This window comes from Anguilla anguilla, chromosome 8 (genome assembly GCF_013347855.1).
Source record: "Anguilla anguilla isolate fAngAng1 chromosome 8, fAngAng1.pri, whole genome shotgun sequence".
Lineage (NCBI taxonomy): Eukaryota > Metazoa > Chordata > Actinopteri > Anguilliformes > Anguillidae > Anguilla > Anguilla anguilla.
In genome coordinates this window covers 45,983,889-46,001,952 of record NC_049208.1, presented here as the reverse complement: position 1 = coordinate 46,001,952, position 18,064 = coordinate 45,983,889, and the positions used below count along the sequence as shown (strand labels likewise).

Sequence of the window (18,064 nt, the reverse complement as noted above, 5' to 3'; positions counted from 1 at the left end):
TATACATTGCGTCAGTGCATCACATATACACTGTGGCCCCTGTGATGTAGATAGAACCCCCCCCCCTTTTCTCTAACCCCTCCCCTTCAGTTAACACATTCTGTTACCAGCTCTGGATCGGTGATGGGTACGGCTGTCACTTTGTCCAGAAACTGATTACAGACAAATCTCATTAGTAAGAGAAATTTGTTTTAATTTGTTCAGATTTTCTTCCTTCAAAATTTCAGTAGAGCATTGCCGAAGTGTTTAATTATTATGGCCCTGTTTTAATTTCCTGTTCAACCTGTAGCTAAACAGTTTAAACACGCTTTGCTATAACAAAAGAAATAATGACTTATTCTCTGAAGAAGTGGTCCTCAGTCCGCCTGGCAACACAATGAGCTCAAGACAACAACCTTTTTGCGAGCTGTCTGACCACGTCGTTATTTCAGTGAGAACTCCCAGGGGATCGGCAAAGAGGTTTTTCAAATAAGTTATCAGTCATTTCGGATACAAATTGACATGGTTCCAGTCGGTTGGGACTCTGGCATTAATTTGAAACTTGGTTCAAAAACCGTTCAGGGGGCCACATGAAAATTAACCACTGGGGAAGATTGGTGCTTGACAAGTCACTCATAAAGCAAGAAGGCAATTTTCAGACAAAACAATGTTATTTATGTAATACTTTTTTTTCATCCAACCAAATGTTCTCCCTTAGTTTTTTTTAAACACACAGTGCCTTTATTAATAACTGCAGAAAGAGACGTTTAATTAGCTTAATTAGTTCCCTAGTTCTAGGTCTTAATTGACCTTTTATTCAACCCGTAATTCCTCCATCAGTCTCTGAGTTCTGTTCAATCTGGACGGAGAAAAGGAGAAGGGAAATAATTGGGCGATTCTTCAGACACGAGGAACCGATGTAATTATCAGAAGGGTGGCCCATCATCCCCTTGCTTCTTATCTGGAAGCACGGTCTTTCTTGAGGGGGGGGGGGGGGGTGCAACAAGAAAGCTCTGCCCCAACAAGACATCGGCCCTGATCCTCCATCTTGTGTAGCGATGAGCCGCGATGGTGCTTGTGGGTGTGTGTGAGTGTGCGTGTGAGAGTGTGGGTGTGTGTGTGCGTGTGTGTGCGAGTGTGTGTGACTGTGCGTGTGTGCAAGTTTGTGTGACTGTGCGTGTGTGTGTGTGACTCTGTGTGTGTGTGTGTGTGTGAGTGTGCGTGTGAGAGTGAGTGTGTGGGAGTGTGTGTGTGTGAGAGAGTGTGTATGAGCAGAGGCAGAGTCTGAGAGTGACATTGAGAAAGTGGGGGGGCTGAAAGAGAAAGAGAAAGAGAGAGAGTGAGTGGGGAGGCACAGAGAGGGGAATCATTTGAATCTCCGTGGTCTTTAGTCCAGGGGGCCTGGAAATGTATACCTAGCAGGACCACCGCCATCCGTGCCGCCGCCACGATCAGGCCGACGTGTTGGCCAAGCTGTGCCTCGAGGCCCACTGAGGGGCTGGGCCGTTTGTGAGACGTGAGATTATTATATGTAATAAAAAAAACTCAACATTTACAACTTAATAAGGGTTGGAGAGTCACAGATTCACCTACATATTCTTAACTGCTAAAATGGATCTTGGACCCAGAAGGTTCCAGAACCAATGCAGAGATCATTCTGGAATGTTACACCGAGAATATCTGCTGTTGAGATTTCTGTGAGCTACAGGGAAGGTTCATTGCGGCATGTTGAACAAAGACAACTTCCTAAAGTCATGAATGGACCTGGGGCATTTTTAGGCTTCATTACCTTCAACGAATCTAAAGAAAATAAACAACAAGAGCAAATGCAAGGTTAGTCTCACAACCCTGTCCTACGAGTGAACTCCCAAAAAAATGATACCGATGAAATTGCTCTGTTTCCACTTTTTGCCGCCTTTTAAGCGCTGACTGTACTTCTTGATTAAAGAGGTCTTCTGGTTCTTGGCGACGGTTATCTCCCTGCAGCGTCCCCCACGGTTTTGGATTATTGTTTTCATACACCCGAATAATACCGGCTAATAAGGCGTTCTGAGTAATGATCCGTGTTCACGCGGCGAGGGTAACCGTGGAGATTGATGTGTTCCAGCGACGGCGGCGGCGGTGGGATTTGGTTCCTGTCGCGGCGTGGCCGGGCGCGAGGCCTCCCGCCGCTGCGGAGGAGGAGGAGGAGGAGAGCGTCCGCCGGCGCCGCCGTCATCCTCCTGTCTCCACTGAGCACGCTCTGTCCGTCCCCCGCCTCTACCGCACGCGCGCTGGGTTTTACACCGGTCCTTAAAAACACTTTTCTTTCGTCTTGTCGTGTTTATATACGGAGACCCTAAAGAAATTAAATATTATTGGGTTCTCTCGCAGTACTTTTGCGAGGGAACGCTGTAATATTTTTAAAAAATTTCTCACCCACGTCCCTTTAGGGGCTCTGTACGTTTATTACCAGGTGCGCTTCGTTTCATTTTATTTCTTACCTTTTCGTCTTTTAAAAAAAAAAAAAAACACAAAAGTGTAATTGGCATCAAGGCGAGCTCTTTCTCCGAAATCACGCCTGCGTCCCGAAACGCGAGGCGGAGATGCCGGCGCCAGCTGGGCTTCCCGTTAAAAAAAAAAGACGTCCGTCCGTGGCTCGCAGCGCGCGTCGCCTTGTGATCGAGCCGAGGCCGGAGGAGGCGGGAACGCGGGGAAAGGCAAATTAACCGCGCGTTCGGCGCACGGTGGGGCCGCCGTTTACCTCTCCGCCGGAGCCACGGAAAACACAATCACGGAAACGCGCTTTTAAGCGAAACGCGCTGACGGCGTGAAACGAGCCGCTCCGGGCCAGCGTGAGGCAGGACTCCCGCTTGCACCATCGCCCGATTAACCGCCTTTTCATGAAGTACCAGAATCAGCCGTTTCAGGGAACATAATGACCGGTAGCGTTTTGTTTTGTTTTTGGTTTTTTTTTTTTTGCTTGTTTTGTTTTGTCTCTGTTCCATTTTCCAAGTTAATTGGACTGTTTGTGTTCCGCTTTATTTGATTACACGTTTGAATCGGGTGGTCTGAAACACAGCAAAAGTTATTTTGTGTTTATTCCTCTTTTTTTGTGCGCATTTAATTTGAAAATAGGGTTTTATCTCTTCTGTGGGATGAGTTCATGTGCCACTGCGGCGTATTCTTCTCTTAATTAAATGAAATGCGCTCCTCAGTGGATCCTTTTCTTGTTGTCAGCTTGTAATGTTTTCTTTTTTGGGGGGGAGGGGGGCGGGGTGGCTAAAAAAAAGCTTAACGTCATTTAAAAGTGCGCTGCATCTGGGTTTATTGTTTACCTGCTAAGCATGGTCTCCTGGCAACCATTGTCTTTATCAATCCCCATCAACAAAAAGGTTGTTTCTGAGCCCCTGGGTGTAAAGTAGATGAGGGGGGGGGCAGATAAGGCTAAATGGAAATCTTAATCAGCGCGGGATATATCATTGGCAACACCTCATCCTGCGAACGTTCTACCTCAAGATTTTTCCTAATGACTCATATTTCAGGTGGAGAAGGAATGATTAAAAAAGTAGGCCTAGTAAATTGTGGAAGATAAAGTCTTTCTCTATAAATCACTGTTTCTCCCTCTCATGCTGGCAATAGTGGGGGGGGGGAGGTGAAAAGGGGGGGTATACCCCCCATTAATAAGCAGCCTGATTACATTAATCAGAACTAATTTTACTGACACACTTTTCCTGACCTCAGATAACCTTTCTCGCCCCAACTCGAACCTGCTGAGCCCCCTTTCCCCCCCATACCTGGATAATCAGGGGGATGCTCCTCCCCCTCCTTCCACAGCCGAGCTCATGCAGCTTTGCAGGTTATACAGTCTTTAAGACGCCTGTCACATTCCAACTGATTACACTCAGTTTGATAGTTTGAGAACAAGCATTTTCAAATGTTGCCACCAATTAACAGAAAAAAGTCTTTCTTACCATATGATTCATCGTACAGTTAGTAACTGATTAGTAGTAAGTTAGTACTGGAACTAGTTGGTCATTTGGTTAGTGGGGGATAATTTTTTTGGTCAGTGGGGGATACTTGCTTTTTTTGGGGGGGGTGGGGGGGTGGGGGGGGGGGGGGTCAGGCTCGGTTTTACCTCATTTTTCTGCATTTCCTGTTTCTAAAAAGCAGCTTTTCATGGCAATTTATCAGTAGAAAGCGAATGAAAGAGTTGGATGTTTCTCTGATGTGTTTTGCCCCAGGCCTGAGGCCTGTGCGCTAGTCGTCCTCGCCGGCTCTCTGAAGCTATCCCCTGTCCTGCTGTCGTCCCACAGGTTAAGCACCCTGTCCAGGGGAATTATGGGAAGGGTTTAGGCTTCCTGAATGGGGATTTTAGGGGTTAGGGGCTCTGGGTGTGGGACAGCATCAGAACTCAGGGTGCTTCTGTCGAGGGGAGGCTTTGCGATTGGGGTCAGAGGTCGCGGTGGCGACAGCTGCTGATCCGTCGCTGTAATCCTGTCAACGCTTTAAGGAATGAACCCAGCGACCCTGAGACTGAGTCACCACTGCCACCATGAAGGACGTGTCCTCACTGAGCAGGAGGGAGAGGAGTGAGAACACAGGGGGTTTAGAGGGTGTTGCCCCCCCCATGCACACACACTAACAAACACACGTACGCACTCACAAACACACACACACACACTCACACACACACAAAACATGTACGCACTCACACATGCACATACACACGCTCACGCACAAGCACACGCACGCACGCACACACAAACACATGCATACTCACACACACACCATTCCAACCACCATTGCACCAGACTCCTGCAAGTTACCAGTTGGTATCATTAAGAGTTACTGGTCATTGGTGTTTCTCTATCTTCTGTCTAGTACTGGGTGTGGCTTGTAGGGTGTAAAATAGTAACTGGCTCTCCCACAGTACTGTGTAGTCTGCAGGGTGTAAAATAGCAACTGGCTCTCCTGTAGTACTGTGTGTGGCCTTTTGGGTGTTAAATAGTCACTGGCACTCCTGTAGTACTGTGTGTGGCCTGTTGGGTGTAAAATAGTCACTGGCTCTCCTGTAGTACTGTGTGTGGCCTGTACAATGTAAACTAGTCACTGGCTCCCTGTAGTACTGTGTGTGGCCTGTGGGTTGTAAAATAGTCACTGGCTCTCCTGTAGTACTGTGTGTGGCCTGTACAATGTAAACTAGTCCCTGGCTCTCCTGTAATACTGTGTGGCCTGTAGGGTATAAAATGAGTACAGAGGGGTAGGATGTCGGGATGTCTGGAATTTCCTACTCAATATTCATTGAGGTGTAATAGTGGTTTGGCATCTTCATGAGCCATGTAGTTACATGGTTATTATATGGTTATTACCTGGTTATAAGCACTGAACCTGGCCGCCTGTGAAAGTGCGTGTAATAGCTTTTGTTACGTTTGAATTGGCAGCTCGCTGAGGGATCGGCAGTCTCTCATTTACCTCAGCGAGCAGCGATAAAATCCGTCCCCCGCGCGCGACCGGAATACCCGGCACACATCAGGGGGGAGCTGGCCTCGTGGGACGTCAGGGAAGATTTGGTCTTTTTTTTTTTTAATTTTTCAAATCGTGAGTGAATGAATAATTAATTCCTCCTGATGGCGGCGATTTATCCATTTAGGAGCGCGATTAGAGGCCGGCCTCCGGATCCCACCCCCTGGCGGTTCTAATCAACCCGCTGCGGGGGTGGGCGTTCCCATGGCCAGTGGGCAGGACGGGGCGGGGGCGGGGTCGGGAGGGGGGGTTATAGTGTGGTGATGTTGCGATACAAAAACAGCAAATCTAGATAAAACTGCTCCGGGGGACAGTTTGAAGCGGAGGGGAGGAAGAAGGGAGCAAGGGAGAGTTGAGGAGGACAGAAGAAAACAGAGGGAAGGAACAGGAGGATGATGCATGAGGAGGAAAGGAAGAAATGGGGAAGAAATCAAACTGAGATGGAGAGAAATAAAGGGGGTGAGCAGGGCAGGGAAAAAAGAAACCTAGAGAAATACAGAAAAGGAGTGAGAGAGATGAGAGAAGGAGAGTGAGGCAGGAGAAGAACAGAGGGTGAGAGAGAGAGGCTGGAGAAGGAGAGGTAGAGAGAGAGAAACGCAGGTGAAGGAGAGTGAAAGAGAGAGAGAGATGCGGTAGACGGAGGAGAGGGAAGAGTGCAGAGATCGTTAAGTCAATGAGCCGCGTCTGAACGACCGCACGGCTCGTTAAGGTAAGACGTATTTTAGGAAGACCGTGTCCTGGGGGGGGGGGGGGTTTGGGGGGAGTGGGTTGGGCGCATAAATGAACTAATAAAGCCCCCGTGAAAAGACATTCACGGGTATTAAAATCCGCTCATCGCCGGCGTCCCGCTCGTACCCCGCCCCCCCTCCGCTCCACCCCCCCCACCCCCCCCAGGGCCAGATGGCGGTGTCGCCTGAGCCTTCAATCACCGATGTCCGCACTACCGCGCTTTTTCAGAACGTCCACACCCCCGACTCCTTCTCCTTTTATGATCCTTTCCACACAATTCATGTGTGTCTTCTCACGGTTTGTGGTCGTTTTATTGCGCGTTTTAGTGCTATTTCTTCTACTTCCTCTTCATCCTCTTCCTCCTGCTCAGCACATGAAGCGGGGAAAGGACAATAAGTGCTGGTGCTCATATGTGCAAAGCGTAGAAGTCTGGGTACAGACTGTTCCGGAACTTACCTTTTTTTTTTTACACTGAGCTATTGAAAAGTTTCTTTGGTGGAAAAGCAGCAAGAAGGCAAGAAAGCGGGTACCCGCTGGGTAATGGAGTCCATTTGTGTGACGCGTCAGTGGGTGGGCTCACTTGAGTTAATCGTTAGGGACTACAATGCAGTGACTGCAAAACGTAGAAGTCTCGGCGCGGCATACCGGTCTGTTCCGGCCTGCTTCGAGCTTCTACTCTTCTTCTTCATCATCATCCTTTTATGTTAATCTTCATGTATCTTTTTCATCTTCGTCATTGTTTTCTTATTATAATTACCATGGTAATAGCCAGAGGAATAATTGTAATTAACAGGCACAGATGTAAGTGAATAGAACATGCCTGATAGCAGTTTTGGCCCTGTACCTACATTGCTATTACATGCTTATTATACGGTTATAAGCGCACAGTGACTCTGACTGGGAGTAGTGATGTCAGCAGCGGGCCTCGTTACATCTGTGTCTGCAGATTATTCGGGATTACTCCCCCCCCCCCCCCCCCCCCCCCCCCCCGCCAGCCCTACAGTCAGGGACGTCGCGGGGACGTGAGAGTCTGCCAGAAGGGAGCTGTCAGCCGATTGGTCGCGGCTTGTCCGGAACGTTCCTGGAAAAGCGAAGCAGAAGTCCCGTTTCAGAAGGAGCCGGTCTGCAGCTATAATGGCGACGGCGTGTTTCACTAGTCGATGCTAATTCTAACGCCACCGTGAATAATGGCTTCATTTATAAGCTTCCTTCAATGCATGGTTCTCACAGAACTTTTAATATAATGCAAAGAAGTCAACCATAAAGATAAGCGATGGAAGTTTAAGCACACATACAAAAACTCCGGAGATAAAGCAGACCTTGGGGAACAGCCGTCAAGGTCGTAAATTAAAGACAATAATCAAGCGGTCGATCGATAGGACTTCATTACTCCCGAGGGGAAGTTTGGTTGCAGCCGACTTAAAAGAGGAACAAGACTGCGCCTGGTACAGCAATAAACATGGAAACATAACTTCTGATTTTAAAATACGGTAGTTAAAGATGTCATACAGCTCCAATAGAAAAATTACATTCAGGAAAAGTAATATTTACAATGAGCAAGTCTTCAGAACAGAGTCTTTGCAGTTCTGATATCTCCAGGTTTGGAGACTTTTTTTTATCCAGGTGGTTGTTGGTCTGATTCCCACTTGGCCCTGAGGTGTGAGGGTTCTGGCACTCAGGTTGTTCCGAGATGGACATCAGGATGATGTCCTCCTTAGACCAGGCAATTCATTTTTGTCCTCTGTAGGGGATATGCGTTTCTGGTCTTAATGTGAAGAACCATATAAGTATTCAAGTGTGCACGGGACATTCAATAAAAAAGAAAATAAATAATATGTTTGAAAATATTATTATTATTAAATCCCAACATGTTTTTTTCATCCATGACGCTTGTGCTATGTCAAAAGAAATTTAAATACATAAACTTTTTTCTGCTGGATCTCAGGGTGATGTGTAAGTGAGTTGTCTTTCAGGAATAAGTGAGAGAGGATGGGGGGAGTACGGGGGTTGTGGGGGGCTGAGGGGGGTGGGGGGGGGCGGCTGTTGAGTCACCTGCGTGTTTGGGATTCCTGCAGATGGGAATTGTTTAAAGCTGAGCTGCACTCATCAGTCAGGATGGCAGGCTGCAGATTTCGCTGGGGGGGTCTTTTGCTGCCCCATTCCTGCTTTATGAGTTACTGGGCGGTCACGGCTCTTCGGACAGTTTTTTGGTTTTTTGTGGAGCTGTCAGGGTGTCGGTCCTCCCTCCTCTGCGGTTTGGGTGATGTGGCAGCGTGTCTTTTTAATGTCGGGGGGGGCGGAGCCTGGAATTTGTTTTAATTTGTTTCTTTCTGGGTTTTTTTTTGCAGGACCACTGACTGAATCTGACCTCTTCTGTGGGGGTCCAACCCCCCCTCCCCCACAAACCCGACTGCTACCACCTCAGCTCCACCCTACAGCCACGCCCATCCCCCACCGCCCTATGAGACTCAGAGGGAATCTGAGAGCAGCTGTCTGATTGGACAACGTCACCTTCCATCACATCTGACAGACTTGTACAGTGAGTATGGCCCAAATGTGTTCAAAATGGTTCTGAGCATCGTTATCAAGCAATGAACTGCCTGATTGCTCCAAAAGCCATACCTATATCTATCCCACCTCCACTCTCTATGTATATCTCTCTCCCTCCCTCTCTTTTTCTTGCTCTCATTCTCTCTCCATCTCTCTCTTCCTTTCTCTCTTTTTCTCTCCCTCCCTCCCTCTCTCTTCTTTGCTGTCCTTCTCCCCCCCCCAAACCCCCCCCCCCCCCTGCATGTGAGACGCGCTCCGCGGTATCCGAGGCGTGACGGTAACCGTCAGAAGGGCGGGCTGCGTTCTAAGAGCCCCGAATTCGCACGCGAAGAACAGCCGTTGGGAAGAACAGCCGTTGGGAAGAACAGCCGGTGGGAAGAGCGGCCGGTGGAGATCGGCGGGCAGGGAGTCTGAGCCGGTCTCCAAACCGGTGAACTTTAACAGGCACGGCTCCGGTCCAGCGGCTAAGGCTACCTGCGAGCCGGGCTGTCTGTGAGCCGGCCTGTCTGTGAGCCGGCCTGTCTGTGAGCCGGCCTGTCTGTGAGCCGGGCTGTCTGTGAGCCGGGCTGTCTGTGAGCCGGGCTGTCTGTGAGCCGGGCTGTCTGTGAGCCGGGCTGTCTGTGAGCCGGGCCGTCTGTGAGCCGGGCCGTCTGTGAGCCGGGCTGTCTGTGAGCCGTGTCAGTGTCTGTAACTGGCTGCTCTTTCATATGCTAGTGGACCAGGTCTGAGCACGTGCAGAATTGGTTTGTTTTGCCAAGACCAGTGTTTCTGCCGGTTTTCATTGGTCACGTAATAGTTTTCCAAGTGACAGAACCTTTTTCACAGAACCTCTATCCCTCCCTCTCTTTCTCTCCCTCCCTCCCTCCCTCTCTCTTTCTCCATCTCCCTCCCTCTCTCTATCGCTCTCTCTCCCTCTCTCCCCCTCCCTCCCTCTATCCCTCTCTCTCTCTCCCCCTCCCTCCCTCTATCCCTCCCTCTCTTTCTCCCCCTCCCTCTATCTCTCTCTCTTTCCCCCTCCCTCCCTCTCTCTTTCTCCACCTCCCTCCCTCTCTCTATCGCTCTCTCTCCCTCTCTTTCTCCCCCTCCCTCCCTCTATCCCTCCCTCTCTTTCTCCCCCTCCCTCCCTCTCTCTGTCCCTCTCTCTCCGGGCCTGGTGAAGTCTGTCCCGTTGGAAAGTGTGAAAAGCGGGGGAGGTCACGGCCAGCTTTGACGAGCCGGAAAAAACAGACGGGGCGAGACCTCGTTCTGTTTGCCACCCAGGGACGGCCGTCACCCTGGCGATAAAAGCGCCTGTCACCCACGCAGCACCGGGGGAGGGGGGGTCCATTTTGGCTTGTGTGTCCACCCCGTGAATCTCTTTGGGCTGGCCCCCTCAGCCCTCTCCCCCCCCCCCCCCCCAGCCCTCTTCCCGCCCCCCCAGTCCTCCCACCACCCACCCCAGCCTTCTGTCCGCCCCCCCCCAGTCCTCTCACCGCCCCTCCTGCCCTCTCTCCACCCCCCAGCCCTCCCACCGACCCCCCCAGCCCTCTCCCCGCCCCCCCCCCCAGCCCTCTCTCCGCCCCCCCCCAGCCCTCCCTCAGCCCCCCGCCCCTCCCTCCGCCCGTGCGGACACAGAGAGAGGGAACAGAAGTAGGCCTGGCTGATTTACGCGAGCGGTACCGCTGGCCTTGACTAATCACATTCCCCAGACCGGTGAGTGCGTGCGCAGCGTCGCTAACGCGCTAAACCTGCGCTAATTTATTCTGGCCTGCGACCGCGAGCGTTCATCCAGTACAAACGTCCTGAGCCGTAAAAACCTTTAACTACATTAGATAGGAGTGCTGGAGGTGGGGGGGTTTGGGGGGGATTCAGAATACACAGTGAAGAGGTGTATCTTCAGTCCGGGTCAAAGAATGAGGCCAGTGATTCATATTTCTGCAGTGTTTCTGTAAACACTTTGCAGGGGCTGGGGAGGATAGTGCCTCTATCTGAGCACATCACCCCCCCATTACCCCCCTCCCCTTTACGTCCCGGATGGGGGAAGCGAGACGGGCGCGTGCGTGAAAACGAGCTGCCCCTTCGCCGGCACCTGGTCGCCCCAGACGAGCCGCGCGGCGGGGTCTCTTAGCGCTTAGAGCAGATGAGCCGTGCGTTTGTTTCGCATTTGTTTTCCTGCTGGTGAAGGAAAAAACGAGCTGCTTTGTGAGGATATCACTGTGTGAGGATGTCGCTTTGTGAGGATATCGCTTCGTGAGGAAATCGCTTAGTGAGGAAATCGCTTTGTGATCGCAGATCAGACGCCGTTGGTACATGCTGCAGTGCTGATGCTTGTTAAAAAAACAACAACAAAAAAGACGAAATGAAAAAATAACCACTTTGTTACTGTTGCTTTTGGAGTTATACACTCAAATGCAACGGGAATAGTCTCACTAGCATTAACACACACACACACAGGCACACACAGGCACACACACGCACACACACAGACACACAGGCACACACACACACACACACAGGCACACACACGCACACAGGCACACACACACGCACACACACAGACACACACACAGGCACACACAGGCACACACACACACACACACACACACACACAGGCACACACACTCCTGCTCTCATTGACATCACGCTCACATCCACGTCCATACAGGTACATGTACAAACACAAACACCTACACAGTCACATACCTCAGGACGCACGCAGAATCACGTGTGCTCGTACGCCCACATACAACACGCACCTACACACACTTTCAACACAAAGGACACAGGTTCACTGAAGCGTGAAGACCCACACATTGTTAGGTCACGGCTTCCTCGCAGTTCTGATGATTTCAGCTTCTAAGTAATTACAGAAATGTATTTTTGATTGGAGGCTCGTGACCTTTGAACCCTCTCAGCTGTCACCCTGCCAGAATCCTCATGCATAGAGATTCTCTGCAGTTTACCTCTTGTGTGTGGATTCAGCCTATTAATTTAGTTTCTTTTAGACGCTTTCACACAAGGTATGCCTTCCTTGAAGTTGTGAAAGGCCTACCTCAGCACCGAATGGCTATCAATCATTCAGAACCCTTTTTGGAGCTATTTTGAACTTAAATCGATTCGCATCGTGTGTTATGTCACATTTGAGAGTAGATTTCTTTCTTTTTTTTTTTTTTTCTTTTTTTTTTACGTAACATGCATTTTGTGCCATTCCTCGTAAAAGCACTGCATTTGCCCCTTAATGATTTATGAAAGGGTTACGAATGATTTATAAAGAGGTTACAAATTATTTATAAAGAGGTTACGAATGATTTATAAAGAGGTTACGTCACGTTAATGAAGGGAGTCTTTAATCCTTCATGAAACACTCTGTACTTTTTTTGCTCAAAAGAGTGACCTATTTGTCATCACCAACTTTTTTCACTTCTCAGTTAAAACAGGGCCAAGAAAGCGACTCTGAATAAAAGTGATATAAATTGGTGTGAAGCGGTTGGAGTCCAACTCAGAGCCGTCCCTCGCAAGGCGGCGTGGGCCGTGGAGCTGTTAGGACTCCAACTGGCAAAGTCTCAGAGCTATTTCTATTTTCGTTTGTTTTATTTTAGCTTTTTTGTTCGTTTTTCTTTTTTTGTTTGTTCTGGACCGCAACCTGACGCGTTGATTGACACAAATAACTCTCCTGGACAGTTTTACCGGTGGTCGGATCTCAGTCGAGCGTGTAAAAGCCCCGCCCTTCTGCCTGTGTGCCGAGGTGCGTCTCAACTCGCAACGCTAAATCATATTTACTTTCCTCAATCAGTGTCAGCCCGGCTGTGCTTCGGCTGTCAGAATGAGCGAGCTGCGGTTCAGACAGTTTTGCGCAGAAATAAATAGATAAATAAATAAATAAACGTGTCAGTTCAGCCTGAAAAATCAAGTCGAGATTTATTTTGGTTTTTTTTTCTTCACCCGCAAAACTTTCCTACAACCGCTCTGGGATTCTGCGCTCAGAAGCGGCCCGGGTTTTCTGAAGCGCGGGTTTTCTGAAGCGCGGGTTTTTTTCGCCCGCGGCCGCTAATTTGGGGGGCGAGCGGCGCTCCTGCCGATCGGGGACGGACAGGCGCTCCGGGGGAAGTTGAGCCTCTCTCTGCGGGCGCGTCGCCGGGGGAGACGGCCAAACGGCGATGGCCCCGCGCTGCTGCTTCGCGAGACGCCGCCAACCGTAGCGGATTTCTGCGCGTTGAAATAAAACGCAGTCTGCGCGGCAGCGGGGAATGTTACAGGATTCTGCAAAGAAAAATGGGGGGAGCGCTAGGTCTGCATAAAAGGCACAAACCCCCATACCCGTAACAGCCTCCACTGCTCCGTATTAGTTCTGCCTGTGCGTGTTCCACGTCTGCGGGGTCAGTTTGGGAAACGCACCCGGTGCCACTGCGGTCGATGGTGAGCCCCTCTCTTCTGCCGATGGGCCCGAGAGACGCTTAATTAGACCATCTGCCGCCTCCGGCTCCAGCAACGACGGCGGCCGGCCGTAAACTGGGGAACCGGAACCAAAGTCAGTAGGGGCGGTGCCAAGGGAGTCAGAGTGAGAGACAGTGTGAGTGAGTCGGACTGATTGAGTCAGTGTGAGTAAGTCAGTGTGATTGAGTCAGTGTGACTGAGTTGGAGTAATTGAGTCAGTGTGAGTGAGTCAGTGTGATTGAGTCGGATTGATTGAGTGAGTTGGAGTGATTGAGTCAGTGTGAGTGAGTCAGTGTGATTGAGTCGGACTGATTGAGTCAGTGTGAGTAAGTCAGTGTGATTGAGTCAGTGTGACTGAGTTGGAGTAATTGAGTCAGTGTGAGTGAGTCAGTGTGATTGAGTCGGATTGATTGAGTGAGTTGGAGTGATTGAGTCAGTGTGAGTGAGTCAGTGTGATTGAGTCGGACTGATTGAGTGAGTCGGAGTGATTAAGTGAGTCGGAGTGACATAGCTCAGGAGGTAAGACTGATTGTCTGGCAGTCGGAGGGTTGCCGGTTCACACCCCGCCCTGGGCATGTCGAAGTGTCCTTGAGCAAGACACCTAACCCCTAACTGCTCTGGCGAATGAGAGGCATCAATTGTAAAGCGCTTTGGATAAAAGCGCTATATAAATGCAGTCCATTTACCATTTATTGAGTGACTCGGGTTGATTGAGTGAGTCAGAATCATTGAGTGAGTCGGAGTGATCGGGTGAGTCTGAGTGAGTGATTGGGTGATTGATTGAGTCGGTGTGATAAAGTCAGTGATAGAGAGTGTCTCTCTCTGTCAGGGGTCTTAAACTACTCCAGTCCTGGAGGGCCAGAGTCTCTGCAGGCTTTTGTGGTTTCCTTTCAATCGGCAGCCAGTTTGGAGAGAAAGTGTTTAGCCAATCAATGCCTTAAATTAACCACTTCAGTGCCTAAACACATCAAGAACCAGCAGACACAGCAGCCCTCCAGGGTTAGAGTTTGAGATTCCTGCTCTATGTAAAGGTAAATGTGTCGTAGTAAAATGTGTCGCTTAAGTACACACACCCGCACACGTACGCACACACACACACCCGCACACGTACGCACACACACACACACACACACACATACTCACTTACAGAAGGGGTGATGCCCCACCCCCTCCTACATAGGGGGAAATGCCTCTGAGATGGGATTGGAGCATGTTCACCCCCCCCTGCCCACCCTTTATAAACGGTCCTGCCGCCACCTCTGCTCACCTGTCGTAGGTGCGATCAAAGCGCCGGGTCAAAGAGACGGTCTGCCTCCTGAGAAACACACCGTTCTCTCTCTCTCTTTTTCTCCCTCTTTTTCACACACTCTGTCTCTCATCTCCCTGTCACTCAGAGAGAATCTCAGTGTTCATTTGTTTTTATTTCCATCGCTGACGGGGCTAATTAGCATGTGTGTGGCGTATTTTCCCCCTGGGTTTCATTTCCCTGTCTGTCTGTCCTTCCCCACGGCTCAGGCCTCTGATGTCCCCCCGGTGTGTATTTTAGAAAGGCGGGTAGATGTCATGTGTGTATTTTAGAAAGGCGGGTAGATGTCCCGTGTGTATTTTAGAAATGCGGGTAGATGTCTCCCCCGTGTGTATTTTAGAAAGGCGGGTAGATGTCCTGTGTGTATTTTAGAAAGGCGGGTAGATGTCCTGTGTGTATTTTAGAAAGGCGGGTAGATGTCTCTACGGTGTGTATTTTAGAAAGGCGGGTAGATGTCTCTCCCGTGTGTATTTTAGAAAGGCGGGTAGATGTCTCCGCTGTGTGTATTTTAGAAAGGCGGGTAGATGTCTCCCCTGTGTATATTTTAGAAAGGTGGGTAGATGTCCCGTGTATATTTTAGAAAGGTGGGTAGATGTCTCCCCAGTGTGTATTTTAGAAAGGCGGGTAGATGTCTCCGCTGTGTGTATTTTAGAAAGGCGGGTAGATGTCTCCGCTGTGTGTATTTTAGAAAGGCAGGTAGATGTCTCCCCTGTGTGTATTGTAGAAAGGTGGGTAGATGTCCTGTGTGTATTTTAGAAAGGCGGGTAGATGTCTCCTCTGTGTGTATTTTAGAAATGCGGGTAGATGTCTCCTCTGTGTGTATTTTAGAAAGGCGGGTAGATGTCTCCTCTGTGTGTATTTTAGAAAGGCAGGTAGATGTCCTGTGTGTATTTTAGAAAGGCAGGTAGATGTCTCCGCTGTGTGTATTTTAGAAAGGCGGGTAGATGTCTCCTCTGTGTGTATTTTAGAAAGGCGGGTAGATGTCTCCCCTGTGTATATTTTAGAAAGGCGGGTAGATGTCTCCCCTGTGTATATTTTAGAAAGGCGGGTAGATGTCTCCTCTGTGTGTATTTTAGAAAGGCAGGTAGATGTCCTGTGTGTATTTTAGAAAGGCAGGTAGATGTCTCCGCTGTGTGTATTTTAGAAAGGCGGGTAGATGTCTCCTCTGTGTGTATTTTAGAAAGGCGGGTAGATGTCTCCCCTGTGTATATTTTAGAAAGGCGGGTAGATGTCTCCCCTGTGTATATTTTAGAAAGGCGGGTAGATGTCTCCTCTGTGTGTATTTTAGAAAGGCGGGTAGATGTCTCCCCTGTGTGTATTTTAGAAAGGTGAGTAGATGTCTCCCCTGTGTGTATTTTAGAAAGGTGGGTAGATGTCTCCCCTGTGTGTATTTTAGAAAGGTGGGTAGATGTCTCCCCTGTGTGTATTTTAGAAAGGCGGGTAGATGTCTCCTCTGTGTGTATTGTAGAAAGGTGGGTAGATGTCCCGTGTGTATTTTAGAAAGGCGAGTAGATGTCTCCTCTGTGTGTATTTTAGAAAGGCGGGTAGATGTCTCCTCTGTGTGTGTTTTAGAAAGGTGGGTAGATGTCCTGTGTGTATTTTAGAAAGGCGGGTAGATGTCTCCCCTGTGTGTGTTTTAGAAAGGTGGGTAGATGTCCTGTGTGTATTTTAGAAAGGCGGGTAGATGTCTCCCCTGTGTGTATTTTAGAAAGGCGGGTAGATGTCTCCTCTGTGTGTATTTTAGAAAGGCAGGTAGATGTCTCCGCTGTGTGTATTTTAGAAAGGCAGGTAGATGTCTCCTCTGTGTGTATTTTAGAAAGGCGGGTAGATGTCTCCTCTGTGTGTATTTTAGAAAGGCGGGTAGATGTCTCCTCTGTGTGTATTTTAGAAAGGCGGGTAGATGTCTCCTCTGTGTGTATTTTAGAAAGGCGGGTAGATGTCCCATGTGTATTTTAGAAAGGCGGGTAGATGTCCTGTGTGTATTTTAGAAAGGCGGGTAGATGTCCCGTGTGTATTTTAGAAAGGCGGGTAGATGTCTCCTCTGTGTGTATTTTAGAAAGGCGGGTAGATGTCTCCCTGTGTGTATTTTAGAAAGGCGGGTAGATGTCTCCTCTGTGTGTATTTTAGAAAGGCGGGTAGATGTCCTGTGTGTATTTTAGAAAGGCGGGTAGATGTCCTGTGTGTATTTTAGAAAGGCGGGTAGATGTCTCCTCTGTGTGTATTTTAGAAAGGCGGGTAGATGTCTCCCCTGTGTGTATTTTAGAAAGGCGGGTAGATGTCCTGTGTGTATTTTAGAAAGGCAGGTAGATGTCCTGTGTGTATTTTAGAAAGGCGGGTAGATGTCTCCTCTGTGTGTATTTTAGAAAGGCGGGTAGATGTCTCCTCTGTGTGTATTTTAGAAAGGCGGGTAGATGTCTCCCCTGTGTGTATTTTAGAAAGGCGGGTAGATGTCCTGTGTGTATTTTAGAAAGGCAGGTAGATGTCCTGTGTGTATTTTAGAAAGGCGGGTAGATGTCTCCTCTGTGTGTATTTTAGAAAGGCGGGTAGATGTCTCCCTGTGTGTATTTTAGAAAGGCGGGTAGATGTCCCGTGTATATTTTAGAAAGGTGGGTAGATGTCCTGTGTGTATTTTAGAAAGGCGGGTAGATGTCCTGTGTGTATTTTAGAAAGGCGGGTAGATGTCTCCTCTGTGTGTATTTTAGAAAGGCGGGTAGATGTCTCGTGTGTATTTTAGAAAGGCGGGTAGATGTCTCCTCTGTGTGTATTTTAGAAAGGCGGGTAGATGTCTCCCCGTGTGTATTGTAGAAAGGCGGGTAGATGTCTGCCGGTGTTTTCCTCATTAAGGCCTTGTATCGCCGCTCTTCCTCTGCTCCATCTCCGTTCTCTCCTGTACCCGGGGGGGGGGGGGGGGGGGGGGGGGGGACCATGGCGCATTTTGTGTTCGCTTCATCGCCTCGAAACCGCCGACCGGATCAGGCACCGCGAAGGCGGGTCGAGTGATTTAGCTGCGCAATTAGCTGCTCTAATTGGTCAATTAAGCGGGGAGAGCCGACAGGAACCTAAACGCCCTGCGGCTCTCCCGAGCATGAGAGTGAGCTCCGCCACTCAGCCCTACGCCTGTTCTGCGGGGTTTGTTCCCTTTAAGGTGCGAGCGTGTGATTAGAATGTTCCTAACTGAACATTCTAATGCTGATGTCACAATCACTGACTGTGGACTGAAAGCAACGGAGTTCTAGAACAGTGACTTAGAATTTTGGAGAAAAAAAACCTACTGTTCACAGGATTAAGGGATTGTCTGCGTTCCCTCGCAGTTTGGTCTGCCTGTAAGGACCAAAAGGGCTGTCCTGGTATGGGTTCCCCTCCCCCTCTGAGGAAGAAGGGATGAGGAGGCCAAATGACCAAAACCCCGCTTAGATCCGGGACTTAGCAAGACTGGGACCCTTAATCGGTTTGGGGATTTATCCGGGACAGGGATTATCCAGGGAAGGAGGATCTGTGAAATCCACCCTGTGGTCTGGTCCCCCTTAATGAGCAGGGTCCGGCTGCGGATGCGATGATTGGCCTAAAGAGACGATGTCGCCC

The 18,064-nt window shown here is 49.4% G+C and overlaps 1 protein-coding gene across 1 annotated transcript in view; it reads left to right on the top strand.

Moving 5' to 3' along the window:
• Positions 1 to 18,064, top strand: part of LOC118233942 (semaphorin-6D-like) — a 146,511-nt gene that overhangs the window by 71,266 nt on the left and 57,181 nt on the right. Inside the window, exon 4 of the mRNA XM_035430109.1 lies at positions 8,562 to 8,752. The gene's annotated coding sequence lies outside the window, so the exon portion shown is untranslated. The remainder of the gene's footprint in view (positions 1 to 8,561; positions 8,753 to 18,064) is intronic.